This window comes from Apium graveolens, chromosome 9 (assembly GCF_009905375.1).
Source record: "Apium graveolens cultivar Ventura chromosome 9, ASM990537v1, whole genome shotgun sequence".
Lineage (NCBI taxonomy): Eukaryota > Viridiplantae > Streptophyta > Magnoliopsida > Apiales > Apiaceae > Apium > Apium graveolens.
In genome coordinates, this window is record NC_133655.1 from 69,330,072 (window position 1) to 69,348,124 (window position 18,053).

An 18,053-nucleotide genomic window follows, 5' to 3' on the forward strand; every position below is an offset into this window, starting at 1 on the left:
ATTTGACTTGTCGATATCTCTGAGACTTCTCTATATGCCATTTTTAACTTCTCGATAAGTCATTCTGGAGTTCTCGAATGACTTCTCTATATAAATTGATCTGTGACTTGTAGATATCTAGACTTAGAACATTTTTTCTAAAACAAATTTATTTAACTCCAAGTTTCTTCACCTTTTCTTTGAGGTGTGATCTTGTTGATCTTCCTTCAGAGTTTATTCTTAGGCTTGAGACTGTTCACATAAAAAATACTCCAGTCTAATCTTTAACATTTTTACAGATTCAAGTGATACAATACACAATGTAAATTTAGACTATCATACGACTTAATCTTAGGGATGTCAATTTGATTTAGTCTTATTATTGTATAGGCATGTCTTGCACAACAAAGATGTTCCTCCAACAAATGTTATCCTTGCGCTTGAAGTAGTCAAGGAAACTGTCTAGTTTATTTCAAGAGTTTTCCCGCTATTAAAACAATGTTTATGTAATAAATTTAATTGAGTGCATGTTAATGTGTGGTACTTGAAGACTGATTACCATTATTTTATTTTTTATTGGGTGTTAAATGAATGTTTATGTAACAAATTTAATTGAGTGCCCGTTAATGCTTCTTAATTTCTTATAAATAATTTTGTTCAACGTTTGATTTACTGCTATTTTTAAATCAATGTTGGTTTATTTGTTTTGCTGGACTGATTTACTGTTATTTTATTTGTTTTACTGCTATTTTACGTACTGTTCCTAATCATTTCCATATTTCATATAAATAATTTTATGGTGCGTATCGTTTCTAATGTGTATATTTCTTTTTTTATAGGATGGAAGAGTTCTTTAATCTCAAATTTTACCACATGGGAAGATTTTATAATGCTCAATATGTTGATGGAAAAGAGTCTGTAATAGCTGGTGTTGAACCTGATAGATTATCCTACATGATGCTGATCAAACATATTAAAGATGATCTTCAATATTCTGAAGTTGGAGAAATATACATCAGAAGTGATGATGAGACATGATGGAAAATGCTGAAAAATGACAGGGACTTTCCCATTTGGATGAAGAAGTGAAGAAAGGCGGTTATCTGGATATTTATATCGATAATGTTATCAATACTAAAGTTCAACCCCTGCTGAAAAATGCAACCTCATGTGATCATACGACCAAGGCCAGATGTTTTTGAAGGTTTTAAACTCTTATTTTGTAGTACCACGCACACTTTTGTTTCACTATATCATCCATTTACATTCTATTGTACTCAGGGTTTAATAATTTTGCAGCTCCAAAACAAGTGAAGCGTCAATTTATTCAAAAAAAGGAATAAAAAGTGTACTGAAGTTGTGAATCCAACTGAAGTGAAGAGTTCTCGGAAGTTGGCACTTCCAAAAAATCCACGTGAAGACAGGGTCGACTGTCCTGAAGTCACCAGTGTTAGAAAGTCATTGCGTCTTGCTAGTGCTACACCAGAAAAGGTTACTGTGGCAACAGAAACCAAAGTTCAAATCCAAATCCACAGTCAAAAGCCAAATGCAAATCCAGACTCCAAAAGAAGCCGGTCAAAATGTAAATCTGAAGTCTGCAAATGTTCGGAGGAAATTGGATTTACAAAATTAAAGAGGTGAAGATGAAAATATTGATGAAAGTGAAATTATAGATGAGAATGATATTTAGATTAGAAGTTATAATTAATGCATACATGTCATTATCGATGATCAACATAATTTACTAATTCTGATGAGATTTATGTTTTTTTATTATTTCTTGCAGGTTGAATATCTACCACCTCCACCTCCAGTTCCATCTCCCGTGAAGCCAATTACAAAATTATGAACTGAATAAACTTTTACATATTCAGATGAATAATGAAAAGCTTCGCGAGATGGACCTTCCTATATTAGTTGTTTATGTGAGAGATGCATTCATAAAAAACAATGGGAAAAAAGATGTGAGATCAAGATGAATATATTCCAGATGATGATCAAAGCGAGGATGAACCTTCAAAACATTTCCCAAAGGTGCTTCATGTTATTTTTTACATTATTACGCCTTATTTTACAGTAACTAAAGCTCTACTTACTTTTGAAAGTTCAACCTATTTTTAAAAAACCAAAAAAGTGAAGAATGTTCAGGGTCTTAGTGGACCAACTACCCGTCCGTGAGCTAATCCTATAGCAACAACCAAAAAAAATTCAACTGAGAATGATACGACAATGAAGGAGGCTACAAAATCAGTTTTTGTACAACCTGCCGCACAACTTCACTTACCATGTCATCAGGGAGTAGGAACAATTGATGACTATTTTGTGATGCGTGAATGCCAATAAAAAAAAGCTACATATGTTGTCGTTTCAACTGGGAGTGGAACTAAAAATCAAAATGACAGGGTTCCGAAAATCGACTTCCCTAATTTAAAAAATGAAGAAGTTGAAGTAGGTTTTGAGTTTTTTTTACTTGAAATAATATTATTGCCAATATGCCATTTCTAAATGTTTTATATATGTCAAATGGCTAACTATTGAATGTCTTTACTTGAACATGACACTTATAGCCAAAGTTCCTAAAAAATTACGAGGGAGAATAAGGATGGATAAAGTATACACAAGGCCATTTGAAAAAAGAGTTATTGTGGCGTCCTCCAAACCCGGGTCAAAAGTTTGGGGTCCACAACACATACTCAATATCAATATTAACCTGTATATAAAATATTATTTACAATAACCCTGCTTTACATAACCACGGATCGTAACAGGTTAAAGTATGAAAACAAGCCACAACCTTAACTTTTATTACAACGTACCAAATCTCAACTAATTTAATTTACAACTGATATGAAATTATTCTTACAACCTTACTATCTCACTACTGCAATAAGCTCCTGCTAGCTCGATCCAACATAATCTGGAATCCTAGCTCGAATATTGAACTGGGAAACCACGCTATCAACCGTATCCTTCTAAACTGTAGAATACATAAAAATATTCGCAAGAGTGAGCTAACTAGCTCAGCAAGTCACAATGACAATAATTGAGGTTAATCAATGATCAAACGAGATAACTCAGAGGAATCAAGTTTATTGCTAAATAATCATTAGAATTGGATATTCATTTTAAGTTTTTAAAACAAAGGTTAGACTGCTGATCAGTCACGCACTAACCTCGAGCAAAGCACACAGCACTGCTCTAACTACTGGATCCAAGGCACACATTGGCCTAACTTGACCATCGATATGGTCTGACCACGAATCTGGTCCACACAAAGAAAACTATCCAATTCTAAAGCAGTTCAATATGATAAACAATATAATTCAATAAAACCAGATAATAATCAATAACAATCAAACATTTGTATAAGAGCATGGTAAAAACAATTCATGGTTACCGAAAGGGTAGGTCAAAGTACATAAAATAAGTGGCCTCCAGCCGGTAGGATAATCGGGTATTAGATGATTAGTGTTTTTACAAGGTTTTAGTACTTTGATATCACAAGGTATGGTTGAGTATAAAAGTTTCTGTATGTTTAAACAATTCTGTTTCAGTGTTTGGTATATGATGGATATATATTTGTGGAGTAGTATTGTATTTGTGTGGTTTAATATCTGGTAAATCAACAAGAAATGGTTCACAAAGAATAAGGCTTGCGGCTCAAAGATCAAATGATGTGGCTCAGGTTCAAGGCTGAAAGATTCAAAGTATTTACAGTATAAAACAGAGCTATTTTGGGGTATTAACAGTATGTCACAAGAGAATTTAGAAATATTTGCAATATATCTCGGGAAAGGTTTAGAAGTACTTGACTTATCATAATTGATTTCAACTTCACTTGTACTTGTCTAATGACTCCATTCAACAATCATTCATCTGCTTCTCCTATGCCTCGTTTCTATCCTCTGATTACTTGCTGTATTTTTCTACATGTCAATTCTATTTTCTGATCACCTGCTTCTCTTTCTTACGCCCTGCTTACTCTGCTAGGCATCATAAGTATCTATTAATATTTAACTCATACGTTTCTATTCGACATACACTTCTATCTACCCTTCGTTTTACCCAAATCCGATTAACGGATTGAAAGTTACACTATAAACAAGTAATCACCGAACATATAGACCGACAGTCACCCGACAAGTCACATATAATACATAGCACGTCACATAATCAATGGTGTATCATTTATAAAGAAGTCTCGGTTCATAAACAGGCTTTCAGGTATTTAAAATGATTTTTAAAATATTTTTCGGAATTAAAACGGGTCATTGGATCAATTTCGGAATAATAAACAGGGTTCGGTTGGCCAAATCTGGCTTCAAAACAATTTTATAATAATTATTGAGCCTTGGAAACAATTTAAAATAATATTTTAGAGCTCGAAACTATTTTTCGGAATTTTTAAATCATTTTTAAATAATTAAATCCAATTAAATAATTAATTAAAATTAATTAATAACTAATTAAATTGATTAATCAATAAATATATAAATTAATTGATCAATTAAATAATTAATTATTAACTAAAATTAAGTAATTAAATAAATTAAATTTATTTTTGAATTAAAAATAATTTTCAGAATAATAAATAATGAATTTTGGTAATTAATATGAATTTTAGAAGTTAAAATGGAAAATTTTGAATTATTTTAAAAAGAAAATCAAAGAAACAGCTTTTGGTTTCAGAATTAGGGGAAAATTGGATTGAAACCGGGTTGAAATAAAAGCAAAACGGGTCACCAAGAATCCTATCGGATCCAGGTCGAAGATCGACCGGAATCTGGGATTTACCCAGAAACCGGCGACTTCGCCGGATTCCGACGAGTCGCGGCTGGCCCCTAAAACACACTGAATCACTTCGTTTCTTTACACGATTTCCATCTACACAACTTCCACAACGCAAACAAGCCATTAAATGTTCTAAATCAAACTGAAAACCAGAAATCCGATCACCAACAGAGATGCCGCTGGCGAGCTTAAAATATTTCGGTCAAAAAGACGATCTCCTTCAATCCTTATTCATAATTCACGAGCTACATACGAAAACGAAGCTTAGGACACATACAATTTGTTTATGATATCATAATCAACCATCAAACCAAGAATAACCCAGAAAAATTAAAAATTCAAACGGTAAAAAGCTTGAACTTGTCTATACTATTTCGGCAATCAAACAACTTGATTCTACACTTGATTCGACTGTAAATCAACATATAAATATATTTATATCATCAAGACAAACTAATAATCACTGTATAAACAACCCCCAATTCTTGAATATAAACCCTAAGATTCGAGTTGGACGATTACCAATCGATTGATTGATTTGATGATGAAATCTGATAGAACAGGTTGAGGGCTTCAAAATGGTTATTAGAGCAACAAAATCCGACATCCCCATCACCTTCAAATGTTGGTTTGATTGCGAAGAACGCGAAGAACACGAAGAATACGGTTCGTTTTCCCTGGATAATTACGGAATTTTACTGTATATTTGTGATTATTTGTACGAAATAAAGTACGGTAAGGGCTATTTATATTTACAGAAAATCAGTATCCCGTTGGATCATTCCGGATATAAAATAGTATGTTTATTTATAAAAACTGATCCAAACGGTACCGGTTTTCGAGATAATTATCCAAATCAGTACAATTTGTACTGCGGTCTTGGTCTCAGCGCCTGGTTACACGTATTACGAGGTGATAATTATGATAGTTTAATAAAAAGCTCTCGTTTATCGAAAATACGAGTTTTATTGATTTACCAAAACGAATATTGTATCGAAAATGTTGCGCCGTGACCCGCGCAGGACAACCGTACGCCGGATCGAAAAAGTCGAAACATGGAAAATGCTCGGAATATTGCAATTAGGTTAGGAAGGAGTTCTCGGAAGAGTTTCGGGTTCTAAAAACGTAAAAACAGATGACGTCGGTTGGTTCACGTTTTTATATAATAGATTTTAAATACCCGGAAAAAGATTTTATAAATTTCATATGATTCTTATAAATTCATAAATCAACATAAAAATAATTAGGAAGATATGACAATTATCTATCTTTTATTTTGGACATATAAAATTAAAATACTGAACAATTAATTCACAGAATAGATACTTAACAATTAATTCACAGAATAGATACTGAACACAGATAATAATTATTTATTTGCGAAAATAATTACACGATATATCCCGGATATTACATCCTTCCCCCTTAAAAGGATTCTGTCCTCAGAATCTCCTAAGAAAACAAATGAGGTATTTTTCTCTCATATCTTTTTCTAACTCCCAGGTTGACTCTTCAACCTTTGGGTTTTTCCACAATACTCTTACTAACTTTATCACTTTATTTTTCACTATTTTCTCTCTTTCTTCTAGAATCTCTATCGGACTCTCTACATATGGAAAATCTGTCTGAAGCTCTATTGGCTCCTATTCTATTACATGCTTGGAGTCTGGATTATACTTCCTAATCATCGATATGTGAAAAACATTGTGAATGTGCTTCATGTGCGGAGGTAATGACAACTCGTAAGCTACTTTGCCAACGTGCTTTAAAATTTCAAAAGGTTCGACATATCTTGGGCCCGGTTTTCCTTTCTTTCCAAACCTCGTTAATCCCTTCCACGGTGATACTTTTAGTAATACCAAATTCCCTTCTTCGAATTCCATATCTTTCCTTGATTAATCTGCATATTTCCTTTGCCAATCTTGTGATGCTATCAATCTTTTCTGGATAACTTTAATAGCTTCCTTTATCTGCTGCACCAATTTAGGTCCAAGTATTTTGCGTTCTCCTACTTCATCCCAATACACTGGAGATCTGAATGTGCGTCTCTAAAGGGCTTCATAGGGTGGCATCCCAATACTGGCGTGATAATTGTTGCTGTAAGAAAATTCTACCAGAGGTAAATGTTCATCCCAATTTCCTTTAAAATCAATAGTACACACGTGTAACATGTCCTCGATTGTCTGGATTATTCCTTCACTCTGGTCGTCCGTCTGCGGGTGATAAGCCGTACTCATATTCAGTCTCATTCCCAAACATTCTTGAAAACTCTCCCAAAAGCTTGAATTAAATCTTGGATCTCGATCGGATATAATGGACACAGGAATTCCATGACGAACTACAATTTCTTTTAAGTACATATGAACTGACTTGTCCAATGAAAATCTTCCATTTATAGACAGAAAATGAGCTGACTTGGTAAATTTATCCATTATAATCCAAATGGTATCATGATTAGCTTTTGTGCTTGGTAACCCAACTATGAAATCCATGGCGATATGCTCCCACTTCCACTCTGGAACCTCCAATAGCTGTAGCAATCCACTTGGTCTCTGATGTTCTACTTTAACTCTTTGACATATATAACATCTACTAATCTTTTCCGCAATTTCCCTCTTCATATCTGGCCACCAATAATTTTCCTTAAATCTCTATATATCTTGGTACTCCCTGAATGGATTGAATACCTTGAATTATGAGCTTTCTGTAAAATTTCATTCTTCAATTCCGTCGCTGGTGGAATCCAAATTCTAGAAGAAAACCTAAGAATACCTTGATCGTCCTTTTTGCGTGCACAATTCTTCACATACTAAATGATTTATATCATGATTCATTACCTCTTCCTGACACTTCTTTATCTTCTCTAACAATTTCGACTGAAAAGTTATACTTATACATTCTTACTCCTTTTTGGATTATGAACCCTGACTTCCAATTCCAACTTCTAGAATTCCATAGATAATTCTTCTGGTATAGTCTCTATGTTCATTCTCTCTCCTTCTTTTCTTACTCATCTCTTGCTACTACATTTGCTTTTTCTCAGGAGTTCATACTTCAAACTCTTATGGTCCGTATATATCTCACATCTTTCTCTATACTTATAATATTTCCCACTCTTTCAAAATGAATATTATTGTTGCTTTTAATTCCCAGTTATGAGTAGGGTACTTCTGCTCATAAGGTTTCGGTTGTCTGGATGCATATGCAATAACTTTATTGTTTTGCGTCAACACACATCCTATTCCCTTACGAGAAGTATCACTATAAACTACCAAATCTCCCTGATACTTTCAAAGTGATAAAATAGGTGTTGTAACCATTCTTTCATTTAACTCCGCAAAACTTTCTTCACCCTTCTCCATTTCATATAACCATCTTGCTTTTCCTAGTTAGCTTCATCCAAAATATTGCAACTTTCAAGAAATCTTGCGCAAATTTCCGATAATAATCGGCTAACAATAAAACTTCTTACTTTTGATGGTGCTTTTGGTCTTTCTTCATTCATACTATCCTTAAATTTTTCTGCTGAATCCCCTTTTTGTTTCCTCCTTACTGACTACCTATGCTAATCAAAGTTTTCACCTGGTAGACTTTTTTTCATATACCGCTTCTTTCTTCTTTGACTCCTCAGCTATCATTGTATAGGTTGCATGGTTCTTCTTAAGTAACACAAGTACATCTTATCTAGATTCCTCCTTCAAGATTCTACTCATCAAATTTAAATATCACTGGTATATCAGTTCATCCCACTAACATTTCTAGAATTTTATAACAACAGTACTGAGTTCTGAAAATTATCTTTGATATGTCCATAAGTTCAATCTTCACTTGGTAATAGACCCAGTCTTAAATCAATCTTATAAAAATACCTTGCTTCGTTCATTTAATTAAACAAATCATTGGTTCGAGGTAACAGATATCTGCTCTTGAGAGTAAACTTGTTGAGCTTTCACTAACACATAATCTCACACTTCCATCTTTCTTATTAACACATCGTGTTGGTGCACTTTAGGGGGTACGCTAGGTCCAGTTGCTTTTTCTCTAATTATCTCCTGCGTTTACTCTGGTAACTCCTTTATTTTATCTGGTGCCATTCTGTGCGGAGCTTTGGACACTGGCTTCATTTCAGGTGCTAAATCAATCATAAATGCATTTTCTTTATCTAAACGAAATATTGCTAACTCATCTGGAAACATATCTTGAGACTGTAAAATCTTCAAGTTCGGTTTGCTCCGGACTCTTAGTTATAATCGCCATAGCACTTATATTTTGGTCACTGTAATCTTAAATCATTCTTAACAAGTTCTTTACTTTCCTTGGTCCTTTAAACTTCTTCATGTTCTCATTTGGCGTCTTCAGAACTATCTTCCATCATGACGGTCTACCTGGGCATCACACTTGAATAGTTAATCCACTCCTTAAAATAATGTCAAATCCTCTTATCTCAAATGATATCAATTCTTCGCAACTTATTGCCAGAAATATCGATTCCGCCATTGGTACTTACTTATTCAATAACTGTACATTCTTAACTTGCTAGTCCTTTAGTCATAAACTTATTGATTCGACAAGATAATTCATCTTATTAATAAAACCTTGAGAGATATACGATCAAGTTGCTCCCATATCTTTTAATACTTTAACGCATAAGGTATCCGCAATAATCTTCCATGTCATCATATTCATATTCTAAATAACATATCGCAAATTCTCGTTCTCGGAGACGTATCCCTTATTGAAGTAGATTCCCTTGACTGTTAATGTATCCCTGGCTAGGGCCAGTGATTTGTAATTTTCACCATATGCCCTTGTTTCCTTTCGATGCATGCGAGATAAATGAGACTTTGCTCGTTGAGTGTATAATACGTTGACTTTTGTTTGAAAAACTCTCGCAAGGAACAACGGTACAATGAAACAAATAGAAGGATTCACAATTTTAATAAACTTAGAGTTGAAGAGAAAGAAGAAGTAATGATTTGAATATGAATGAGACAACCACATTAGTACTTAAGATGGCCAGTCTTTCATACCGTATGGCATACAACACATGATTAGGTGGCGTCCCACTCGACTCTTTGTCATTCCGACAAAGTGTCTCATCATAACACTATTTGCCCCAATCAGAAAGCAAAACCCGAGGGGAACAATTAAATTTGAAAGGAATGCAAAATCCTCCGTTTTGATATCATCAGAAAGAATTTATTAAGAAAAGGAGTTCATACATTTTTAGGAATTAAAAAGGAATATACGCTATAATGTTGAGGATAAGAATGATACCATTGGTCACCATCCATATTTCACTTGTATTCATCTTTCGAGTTTGATCGATCATATCCCAATTGTATCATATAACAACTTTAGAAGTATGCTAAAATGCCTTTGCAACTAAGCATTATGGTAGATTCTTACTTGTTAAGTCTCGCGTCTGTAACGTCGCACCTACACGTATAATACTTTAACAATTCAATTATAATGGCGTTCTTATCAAATAACCTTGAGTTTCCTCTTTTTAATTTGGAATAACCATGAATCATTCAACATAGCGATCTTTTTATTAATAATATTCTTCTTTTAGAAAAGTCTGGAAATCTTCCCAATCTTCTTCGGTCGTGCTCAGGCTTCCATTAAATCCATGAATTCCTTGAACTCTGATAATCCAAGTAATTGGATGAATAGTTACTCCATATGCTGGTTTTGTTGTTAATCTTATCAAACAATATTTGTACTTTCTTGTTAGGAATAACCAACTTCCTCATAATCATGGATTACTTCGTCCTCTGAATTAACAATACTAAATCTAAAATAATATCCTTCCAGCTCATCCGAGTTTTTTGACAAACAAGAAACTCAAGTAGTAACTTGACAACCGATATTTAAAACTTATTTTATTTGAAAAGGCTTTTAGAAATTTTGTAAGGAAAATCTTTTTCGAAAACTTGTTAAAAATTTTGAAAATTTTGAAAATCACACCTCCGGTTGTCCTTACTATATGAGTTGGTTGTTGTCCTTCTTATGACCAGATACCAAGTTAAAGAAATGATCACTCAAGGGTCCACTCACTTCCATTTATCTCATCTCCTTCATAGGGTCTATTACTTTCCTTAATCAATAAAAACTTCCGCTGTCGTTGCACGTTATCTTATTCGTAGCTTCACATTAAGGCTCACATACTGGTAGTACTCCCGTTAACCACTTTGCAATCATTAAGTGAAACAAACTATCCAATAGTCAACAAGTCAGCTAATGTCACATCATCTTGTTAAAATATATATCACATCATTACAACACCATTTTCTAATTTCAAGAAATCTTCAGATCCCTAATCTTCTCTAACTCTCTCTCTCTTCAATTCTTATCTACTACATTCCACGAGCTAGTCATGAGTGGCCTAATTACTAATAGCTTCTTGTAACCAGATAATAGCCATCCTTCGGAACACTTGAATCTTCTTTCTAAACTCCTTCTCACCTTAATTTGTATCTCAATATTCACCATTTACTGCAGCTCCCGAATCCATCCTCATAAATACAATTGTTTCATAGAACAGATTTTAAACTGGGGTATAGAACAGGGTGTAGGGTAAATTGAAAGGACACACTCACAACCGATGTCTAGTAAAACAAAGATAAACAGATGGAGGTTTCTTAAATAGGTCGTCTCATATCAAGAGGTAACATAATAGCGTTAAATAACTTGGAGAGGCGCAACTGTCATAATAAAAGGTAATACCATTAATACTGAGAGAGGAATAAGGCCCAAATCGAATCTGGGAGAAGATGACGATCCTTAAACGGAAAGCTCCAAAAGATCAGTTGATGCAGGGAAATCAGGATCTGCCATTGCCGTTGCCTGGATATCACGTCGCTAGTTAAGAATCCCGAATCGCAACACGAACCGTGTCGGAGACCTACTATACAGTCGCACTCAACCTCACGATGACCTATCTTTTTATTTCCTATTCCTAATCCTAACCTTCTACCGAATCCCGACAATCTAGGCTTGTTTCTGTGACTTATAACCTGTAGCTCTGATACCAACCTGTGGCGCACTCCAAACCCGGGTCAGAAGTTTAGGGTCCACAACACATACTCAATATATAAACCTGTATATAAAATATTATTTGCAATAACCCTACTTTACATAATCACGGATCGCAACAAGTTAAAGTATGAAAACAAGCCACAACCTTAACTTTTATTACAATGTACAAAATCCCAACTAATTTAATTTATAACTGATATGAAATTATTCTTACAACCTTACTATCTCATTACTGCAATAAGCTCCTGCTAGCTCGATCCAACATGATCTGGAATCCTAGCTCGAACATTGAATTGGGAAACCTCGCTATCAACCGTATCCTTCTGAACTGTAGAATACATAAAAAGATTCGCAAGAGTGCGCTAACTAGCTCAGCAAGTCACAATGACAATAATTGAGGTTAATCAATGATCAAACGAGATAACTCAGAGGAATCAAGTTTATTGCTAAATAATCATTAGAATTGGATATTCATTTTAAGTTTTTAAAACCAAGGTTAAGCTGTTGATCAGTCACGCACTAACCCCGAGCAAAGCACACGGCACTGCTCTAACTACTGGATCCAAGTCACACATTGGCCTAAGTTGACCATCGATATGGTCTGACCACGAATATGGTCCACACAAAGAAAAATATCCAATTCTAAACAGTTCAATATGATAAACAATAGAATTCAATAAAACCAGATAATAATCAATAACAATCAAACATTTGTATAAGAGCATGGTAAAAACAATTCATGGTTACCGAAAGGGTAGGTCAAAGTACATAAAAGAAGTGGCCTCCAGCCGGTAGGATAATCGGGTATTAGATGATTAGTGTTTTTACAAGGTTTTAGTACTTTGATATCACAAGGTATGGTTGAGTATAAAAGTTTCGGTATGTTTAAACAATTATGTTTCAGTGTTTGGTATATGATGGATATATATATTTGTGGAGTAGTATTTTATTTGTGTGGTTTAATATCTAGTAAATCAACAAGAAATGGTTCACAAAGAATAAGGCTTGCGGCTCAAAGATCAGATGATGTGGCTCAGGTTCAAGGCTGAAGGATTCAAAGTATTTACATTATAAAATAAAGCTATTTTGGGTATTAACAATATGTCACAAGAGAATTTAGAAATATTTGCAATATATCTCGAGAAAGGTTTAGAAGTAATTGCCTTATCATAATTGATTTCAACTTCACTTGTACTTATCTAATGACTCCATTCAACAGTCACTCGTCTGCTTCTCCTATGCCTCGCTTCTATCCTCTGATTACTTGTTGTATTTTCTACATGTCAATTCTATTTTCTGATCACCTACTTCTCTTTCCTACGCCTTGCTTACTCTGCTAGGCATCATAAGTATCTATTAATATTTAACTCATACGATTCTATTCGACATACACTTCTATCTACCCTTCATTTTACCCAAATCCGATTAACGGATTGAAAGTTACGCTATAAACAAGTAATCACCGAACATATAGACTGACAGTCACCCGACAAGTCACATATAATACATAGCACATCACATAATCAATGGTGTATCATTTATAAAGAAGTCGCGGTTCATAAACAGGCTTTCAGGTATTTAAAATGATTTTTAAAATATTTTTCGGAATTAAAACGGGTCATTGGATCAATTTCAGAGTAATAAACAGGGTTCGGTTGGCCAAATCTGGCTTCACAACAATTTTATAATAACTATTGAGCCTTGGAAACAATTTAAAATAATATTTTAGAGCTCAAAACTATTTTTCGGAATTTTTAAATCATTTTTAAATAATTAAATCCAATTAAATAATCAATTAAAATTAATTAATAACTAATTAAATTGATTAATCAATTAATATATAAATTAATTGATCAATTAAGTAATTAATTATTAACTAAAATTAAGTAATTAAATAAATTAAATTTATTTTTGAATTAAAAATATTTTCAGAATAATAAATAATGAATTTTGGTAATTAATATGAATTTTAGAAGTTAAAATGGAAAATTTTGAATTATTTTAAAAAGAAAATCAAAGAAACAGCTTTTGGTTTCAGAATTAGGGGAAAATAGGATTGAAACCGGGTTGAAATAAAAGCAAAACGGGTCGCCAAGAATCCTATCGGATCCGGGTCGAAGATCGACCGGAATCTGGGATTTACCCAGAAACCGGCGACTTCGCCGGATTCCGACGAGTCACGGCTGGCCTCTAAAACACACTGAATCACTTTGTTTCTTTACACGATTTCCATCTACACAACTTCCACAACGCAAACAAGCCATTAAACGTTCTAAATCAAACTGAAAACCAGAAATCCGATCACCAACAGAGATGCCGCCGGCGAACTTAAAATAATTCGGTCAAAAAGACGATCTCCTTCAATCCTTATTCATAATTAACGAGCTACATACGAAAACGAAGCTTAGGACACATACAATTTGTTTATGATATCATTATCGACTATCAAACCAAGAATAACCCAGAAAAATTAAAAATTCAAACGGTAAAAAGCTTGAACTTGTCTATACTATTTCGGCAATCAAACAACTTGATTCTACACTTGATTCGACTGTAAATCAACATATAAATATATTTATATCATCAAGACAAACAGATAATCACTGTATAAACAACCCCCAATTCTTGAATATAAACCCTAAGATTCGAGTTGGACGATTACCAATCGATTGATTGATTTGATGATGAAATCCGATAGAACAGGTTGAGGGCTTCAAATTGGTTATTAGAGCATCAAAATCCGACATCCCCATCACCTTCAAATGTTGGTTTGATTGCGAAGAACGCGAAGAACACGAAGAATACAATTCGTTTTCCCTGGATAATTACGGAATTTTACTATATATTTGTGATTATTTGTATGAAATAAAGTACGGTAAGGGCTATTTATATTTACGGAAGATCAGTATCCCGTTGGATCATTCCGGATATAAAATAGTACGTTTATTTATAAAAACTGATCCAAATTGTACCGGTTTTCGAGATAATTATCCAAATCAGTACAATTTGTACTGCGGTCTTGTTTTCAGCGCCTGGTTATACGTATTACGAGGTGATAATTATGATAGTTTAATAAAAAGCTCTCGTTTATCGAAAATTCGAGTTTTATTGATTTACCGAAACGAATATTGTATCGAAAATATTGCGCCGAGACCCGCACAGGACAAACCGTACGCCGGATCGAAAATGTCGAAACATAGAAAATGCTCGGAATATTGCAATTAGGTTCAGAAGGAGTTCTTGGAAGAGTTTCGTGTTCTAAAAACGTAAAAACAGATGACGTCGGTTGGTTCCCGTTTTTATAAAATAGATTTTAAATACCCGGAAAAAGATTTTATAAATTTCATATGATTCTTATAAATTCATAAATCAGCATAAAAATAATTAGGAAGATATGACAATTATCTATATTTTATTTTGGACATATAAAATTAAAATACTCAATTAATAATATTTTTAAATATCCAAACACAGATAAGACTTAACAATTAATTCACAGAATAGATACTGAACACAGATAATAATTATTTATTAGCGAAAATAATTACACGATATATCCCTGATATTACAGTTATCATCTCCATAAATTAAAATTCCAGCCTATTTCAGATAATGGTAAAGATGTTGCTGAATTGAGCCATTTTCTGGGGACTCTAAAAAGGTGTGTGCCGCTGACCGATGCTTCTTGGGAGCATGTTCTCGTGACCCTAAAAGAAACCTTATGAGAATATACTAAGGTAATCAGTGGATATAAACTCATCATGAGTAAATAATTTTGCTCAAATATTTAATATTTTGTGTGTGTTTGATTTATATGCTGGCAACGGTACATTCTTCCTGAGCAATTAAAAAAATAGGCATGGAAGACAATTCAACAGTCTTGGAAAGGGTACAAGAATAAAATTAAGAGCAATTGTTATTTTCCTTAAGCAACTTATGAGAAAAGGATACAGAATAGGCCTGATGACATTCCACTTGAAGATTTCAAGTTAATTTATAAATATTGGGGAGATCCTGCAATTCAGGTTTACATATAATATTAAACTCGCTTTTTTTCTGCAAGTATGTCACATGAACGTGTTTTCATTTTAATTTATATCCTTTGCAGTCAAGGGCCGAGAAAAATTCAAAAAATCATCGCTAGTTTAAAGACACACACACACACCGTTGGTCCAAAACTATTTTCCTAGGTTCGAAAAACCATGTTATGTTCATGAAATTTAAATTTAATAACCGGGATTAATAAAAATTTAAATTTAAACACACAAGTCTTATATTCTAAAATAAGAGCTGATTTTATTTTTTTAATTTGTAATGTTCCATGTGGTTGGTAAATTAGCTGTCAATTTAAATTTTGTATTCTAAGTAGTTAGGATTTGATTATGGTTATGCTAACTTGAGATATTACCATGACCACTTTTCTAAATGTATAATTCCTAAGAGTTGAATTATTAAATTTCTATTCTGGGTAAGTTTACATGTGAAATGGATAAGATAACTGGGATTGATAAAAATTTATATGTAAACACATAAGTATTATATTCTGACTAAAGTGCTGATTTTAATTTTGTAACTCGCAATGTCCCATTTGGTTAGTAAATTAACTAACAATTTTTATTTTCTATTCTAATTGGGTAGGATCTCACTACGGTTATGGTGACTTGAAATATTTACCTTGACTTATTTTCTAAATGTATTATTCATAACAGTCGAATATCAAAATTTCTTATTCTGAGCTAAGTTGGTATATGTGATTTGCTGCTTGTGTTTTAATTTTTCCAGGAAAAGAAAATGCCTGAAGATCAGAAGGCATGTGATGGGCTAGTTTTAATTAAAACTCGAAAGCGCAAGTCTGGACGTGAATACAAGACTAATACCGATGTCATGAACTATAGAATTGTAAGTAATATATTCTTCAATAAATCCACTAGATCCATATTTTATCTCCTCAGTGCGTTTTTATTTCTTCATGAAACTGATGTCGACTATATTGTAGGAAATAATTGAGAAAAAACTGAATTCATTAGAAGGAGTTGACAGTATTGAGGAACAAATATCAGGAGGAAAAAAGTCTCATGGTCCAGGTTGGCTCATTGGCAGACATGACACAAAATCTATAAAAAAATGATAATCAGACACCAGCTCCAACAGATTTGTATGTACAAAAATTGACAAAAAAGATAAAGCAGGACATTGTTCAAGAAGTGGAATCAAAGATAAATAAGAGGGTTTACGATGAAGTGGATGCCAAGGTCAGTCAGAAGGTCCATGACAACTTAACCTTGGTCCTGAAAAATTAATCGAAGCGAACCCTGGATTGAAGATGATATTGCTGACATTTATGGGACAGTTTCAGGCGACACAGGAGCTGATGGTACTCCTCTGACCACAGGGCCTAGTGCTTGGATGTGTTTATTACGTTTGAACTAGTTAAGTTTTTGTTATCGAGCTTATGACATTATGATGCAGTTGGTTACAAAAAGACCATGCTTTGTAGTAGTTTACGCTTTAAGTTATTCAGAAGACTTGTATGCTCAAGTAATATTTTCTAGTTAGTTGATGTGGTTTGGTGTCTATGACTGGTTTTGTGAATGAAAATGCTTCAAAATTTCTTGGTCCTTATTTAGAAAATGCAATATTTAAAAGGTGTATTTCAATTATTTTTCTGATGGTGTTGCAATAGGCTTAAACTATGTTGTAGTAGTACTAAATTTGTTATAAATAATTAACCTTTTATAACATAAAGGATGTTGCTATAGGTGTGTTGCCATAGGTAAATAACTGGGCCCACAGGTGCGACCTACAGGGCCCCCCATATGTGGGTCCCACATGTAGGCCCCACATTTGGGGCCCACCATCCTGAAAGAAATTCTAAGATCTTTTGCAACACAATAAGTATATTGTTATAGAGTCCAAAAGATACTGCTATTGAGATCTATAGTAGCAAAGAATAGTATGTTGCAATAGAGTAGTTGCTATGTTGCTATAGATATCTATACTAACTAGCTACGAGTCAACATAACTTTGATGTTTCCTTAGCACTTTTCGGGCCTTTAGAAATATTTTTTTGGTTCTATAGTAACACAGTTAGGGGATTACTTAAAGCAATCTATAGCGTGGTATGTTTTTGATTTTTTTTATTTTGTAAGTTGTACATATCTCATATATATATTCTATAAGTTGATTAAGTATTAATGTGTGTGATTTGCGTGTAAATATTTTTTTATTTATTTCATGTACTT